Raw genomic sequence first — 6,000 nt, 5'->3', positions numbered from 1 at the left:
ACGAAAAGTCAAGAATATCATATCAGAGAAGAGGATTAGTTAGTAAGCAGAACACTTGAGATCAACTTGAAGAAAAAATTGAGAGTCGGGTATAGAGATATTTTTAACAGACTTGAATCAAGGTAAATCTCTTAATAGAGCAATCTTAACATATCTTTGTAAATCTTCTAATAGAGTCCTTAATTACTTGTAAGTGACAAGTCCTCGAACTAGGTGAAATCTAACAGTTTGTTAAGTCTTTAATAGGATAGACTCCCTATAGAGTAGATCATTTATTATGGTCATACATTGTAACCTTAACTGCTTAACTTTATTAGTATAGTAGTGACAATTTTTTGATGTTATCCCCACCCTAGTTTTACCTTCACCTTGGAGAATTTTTGGGTAACAAATATTGAGTTATGTATTATTACTTTCATGCATGTGATTGAATTGATTTACATGTTATAGCAAGTTTACATTTATTGTATTACATACATAGGTTATTATTGGATGTGGATGAATCTATGAAAAGGTCTAAAGTGTTATAGATTCTAATTCACCCACCTCTTAGTATCTAGTTTACTCCTCCATAAATCAACAATTGGTATCAGCGCACTAGTTCTTTGAAGGAAGCTTAAAGGCTTGGAGATTAAGCCATAGAAGATGGAAGCTTCCAAACTAGAAAAGACTATCAATCAGGTGATCAACATACTCACACTGCAGAAACTAAAGCAAGAAAGAAAAGATTTTAAGGGTTCCCTAAAAAGGAGAAAGGAAATTACCATTTAGATAAAGAAATTCTCTTATGAAGAAGCTAAAACTAAAGAACTATTTGAACAAATCAATCCTAATAAAAAAGATTTTTTTGGACTACTTGAAAAGAACAAACTGTTCAATGAAGAGATAAGGGTACTGAAAAGAGAACATGAAATCCAATTAGTGAGGCTATGTGAAGTGACTGAAAAAAAAGAAGTTGAAGAAGATAGAACTATGGTTGAAGATAACAAGAGGGTGATGGATACTAGACTATAAGAAAGGATATCAAATCTACATAAGATCACAAATACACAAATGGGTATGATGAATCAACTAATGGTTGCAAATCATATACTAAATTTCTTTTCGTTCCTTCTTGAATTTTCCCTCAAGTTCTTGTAATTCAAGTGCCTAACTCTTAATGGTATTTATATTATTTCTTGTCTCTCATATTCCTATTTCTTGATACTCATTATACAATTGGTTCTCCACATCATATTTGATCCTACCACTATATTATAATCCTCCATTTTGTCCTTTCTTCTTCAAGGTTAACATTCCAAGCATTCCATGCTTGATTTGGCTAATTATGCTTGTGAAGCTTGTGTAGGTTTAGGAGTATGTTGGGGAGTTGAAGCTTTGGAGGTTTTTTGTAACTTCAAAAAGGGTATCAAAATAACTATTTTGTTTGATAGTTTCAGCAAAGAAACAAAAATTTTCTTTCCCAAAACCATAGAAAGGGCTACAAGGGAAATCAAGCCTATTGAGAGAAAATTTGCAAAATACAGGTTAGGAGAGTAAAATAGCTACAGAAACCTCATGATTAGGTGTTCCCTGAAGTGTCTAAGTTGTTAGTTTGAAGCAAGAAGTTTATTAGGATCCACTTCTCAAATTTTCTCATTTTTTCCTTATTGCTTCCTAAGTCTTGAATAGGGAATGTGATCAAGTAGTTTTGTGAAGCTGGGTAGAAGTTTTCTTAGGGTTTTAACCAAGTTGGAGAGAGTCTTTGAAGACACTTAGGAAGGTGGGAAATGTAGTTTTCCTTAAAAGTGTTCTTATTGGGAATCCACCAGCTTTTGGTATGAGCAATCTACATCATTTTGGATGCTAATTTCATTAAAATGAAATGCATGAAATACTTAAAACATAAACAACATATATATTATGATAAGCAATAATGTTATACATAAACAAACATATAATATATTATAATAACTAATAATGTCATACATGAACAAACAAATAATATATTACGATAACCAATAATGTCATAAGTATAATAATGTCATGCATCAAATATATGTCATACCTCAAATATAAAATGTCATATATACATCACATGTATCTCAAATATATCCACTTACATAAAATCCAAGATATATGTCCACTAATTCCTATACATGTGTGTCCATCCCTCTATCTTCTGCTACCCATGAGGGGAAGGAAACAAATCCCTATAGCTCTTTGGTCATTGCATGGAGGGAGATGATGGGGATGATGTGCTCTTCCTTACATGCTTACTCATCCTCTTGTTTAGGCTCCTCTCTAACTAGAGCTGATACAAATAAAGTATATATGAATCAATAATTATTATATATTAAAATCAAATATATGTACACAAAAAATTAATTATTTTCTTACCATCATCAGATAGTTACACTATATATCCACCTTAAAGGCTCACAGATGATCAAGAGTAACAAGGCCCTACAACAATTCAATCAATATAATCAATTGATCATACTTATAAATACCATTTGGAATTTCAATACTAACTATAACAAATAACAACTAAAATTATGAAAACTCTTTCATACCTTGACCAATGGCTCTGAACTAGACATCGCGATAGCAACTTCACAATTGATGGACTAGTGAAGATTAGGAGTCTGGGACATCGATAACTACAAATAATATAATAAAATTTACATGTAACATGACACATGAAACAAATATAATCAAATAAATGTACCTCTAAGAAGCTCATATCATTCCTAGGCTTTGAGTCCCTTGTGAATGTTAATGATCCAGTAGAGAACTAATGCACATGGATTAAAAAAAAAATTCAATCGTTCATATGATTATCTAATAAATATATATATTATTTAAATAATTATATCGATACATACATCTCGACTCGTCGATAGGACACAAAATGGGGCCAGGAAATCTGTACTAGGTCTATCAACACTCTTACCTTGAATTTTGAACAATATGAAGATATAGTAATTAATTAGCCATTTCTTCTACATACAAAATGTGATCAAATTAGTATATTATAATTATAATTTACCTATTTGTCACTGCCAAATTTTTTCACCCAAGAACTCATCAGTGACTAGCCCATCATCCATATTATCTCAAACATGATTGCCAAACATGTATAAGGATCTACATAATGTGCACATGTGACCATGATGCAAAGAAGACTTCTCCTAAACTAATGGACTAGTGCAATGAATGAGGGTCTGTCTCAAAGCATTGATAGTCCCTAGAGTATTGGTCTCTACATGTTCCTTCACAACTAAAGAAATAATCACATGCTCACCATATGGCTTGACAATAGGTGCCCTAACTGCATTAGGGTCATGACATGCTTCTCCCCTCCACCTCTACTCTAAGAATCTAACATATCAAAATAATTGGGGATCTCCCCAAGGATAAATTGACAACACAATTTCTTTTAGTAATACATTGGAACCTAATGATTTTTGCACGGTGGGGCATCAAAGACCATTCACCATCTATCCCAAAAGTTATTTCTAATATCATGTATGCACCAATGTATGGGGAATCTTTTACTGGTATGTTAAATAGTGTCTTGTTCTCCGAGCTTTTTAAACAATGCTCATATCCTACCTTTTTCTATGTCCTTTTTATGTGCATCTTTATAGGATAATTTGATTTTATAATATCTTCTTTTTTCTTCTCTATTAACATGCCAAATATCCAACTGACCACTAACATAAGCTACATGGCTTATAATGAACTCAATGGAGTATGTCAATTATGCTCTCATGGGATTAATTTTCCTGCAAGCTTTCAACCTACAAATTATTGTTTCTAATTAATTTTTCCCTATTTCTATTTGATTCATTTTATTTTCTTGGGTCCCAGGAGGAGATGTTTCAATTGGTGGAGCTTGTGGAATTTCTTGCTCTTCTTGTGGAGTGTTTTCATTTTGATTTTTTTGATCAAGTTGAGGATTTCATGGTTGATTTTTCACATTTCCTGATAAGAAACCAATTGCATTTTAAATAAATAAATAAATTTGAAGTAAAACTAAAAACCATACAAAACAATGCCACAACATACAAAACAATGTACAAAGAAGAGTAGAAAACATACTTGACAATCCTGATCTTGATCTTTGGCAATGAGGAGGCATCTTAAGGAGACGAATAAGGATATTCTTCAAATTCCAAAAATCGTGTGCATGATGTTGAGGGGAAAGAAGAAACCAATACAAAGAAATAAGGGAAAATGGAATGGGTTGTGGGTTTGCAGCCAAAGCACATGCACACTTTTATAAATTTAGAAATTTTAGTTGTGTATCATCTTTTTGGTACAACAACTTGGTTCATTTGCCCCATTTATATTCCTAAGATTTGTGCTTGATAGAAAAGGTGTAGATGATGGATTGCAATCTCTCATGTGAAACTAAGCTAGGTCTCTTGAAAACTTGAATTAAGAAATATTGATGCTTGATTCATTTTGGTTAAGTTCAAGGTTGAGAAAAAGGTGCAGCTGATCCATGTCTATCATGAAAAATATGTCATGCAAAGAAACTTTAATAGAAGAAATAGATGTTGGACAACTACCTATGATTAATAGGTAATCTAAATAAAGAACTATGATTGATAAGGTGTCATTTTTTCCCATAATATAGTTATTTAGAACATATTTGCTTCACATAAAAATTTGAGATAAAAGATAAGAGTCCAAAATAGCATACCATGCTCTAGGTGCCTACTTCATGCCATAGAGGGACATCTTGAGTTTGCATACCATAGATGAATTCATTACATACCCTTGTAGCTACTCCATGTTAATTTAATCATTAATATTATTGTAAAGAAATGCATTCTTCAAATTCATGTGCTGGACCTACCACCTTGTGACTACAATGAAATGAGACAATTAAATAGAATCCAATTTTATCACTAGAGAAAAACTCAAATCATAGTCAATGTCATGAACTTGTTGAAATCCTTTGGTACTAACCTTTTGTCATGAACTTCCATTTGACTGATCTTTTTATGGTCATTGTATCATAGGGGAATATAAATATTTATTTGACAATAGATCAAGAATCATATGTGGATACACACATGTATGACCCTATTCATATAAATTAGATTCATAGGTATATCATAAAGCATATCAGTAAGCACAAGAATGGTAATGTGTTGTTTTCGAGATGGATGCCAATTTATTTCATTAAAGTATATACTTCTCTTAATGAATATTATTTTTGTTGAGAGATACAGAAGTCCATATCCTATTAACATCATTTGGATATCCAAAAAAATGTATAATTTTCTTTGACACTTCAAATACTTTACCTTCTAAGTAGGAACGTGAGCCCATGCACGTACTCTAAGATTCAAAAAATGTGAGGCTTTTAGTTACATTCCATTCTATACTTCAAAATGTCTTTCCCTAAAATAGGTTTGTAATAAAATATATTTTATATTTACAAAGAATAATTGATTTATTTATCCCCTATTTTGGAAGGAATAGATCTTGCATGCAACATGCAACTAGCTATCTCCTTCAAGGATTGATTATTCCTCTTAGGTAAAATATTTTGTGGTGAATTATAACAAACTCTTTGATTGAACTTTATTGTATTTTCATAAAAAATGTGATGAGTTTAGTGAATTCATTGATCATTTTAATCGAAAATATGATGAGTCTATTCATATATCCAATATATTTAAACATCTACCATTAGTAGACCGATATATATATATATATATATATATATATATATATATATATATATATATATATATATATATATATAAGTTGATATAATTGATATCATTAATGGAAATTAATTAGACTGGAAGCAAGGGGATTAGTTTCAAGTCCACAAAATTTTGTGTTAGTTGTAAAGGTTAAGTATTGGGGATGAATTATGGTGTTATCAATATGTTGAAATGAAAATGCATTAAGTAAATAATAGTAGTACAAAAAGATTCACACAATCATAAGATATGGATTTAAGGTCTAGTAGAAACCCTTGATCAAAGGGAA

The sequence above is a fragment of the Cupressus sempervirens genome, chromosome 10 (assembly GCF_028749045.1).
Source record: "Cupressus sempervirens isolate cs-2001-9-10 chromosome 10, ASM2874904v1, whole genome shotgun sequence".
Taxonomy (NCBI): Eukaryota; Viridiplantae; Streptophyta; class Pinopsida; order Cupressales; family Cupressaceae; genus Cupressus; species Cupressus sempervirens.
This window is presented reverse-complemented; position numbering follows the sequence as displayed.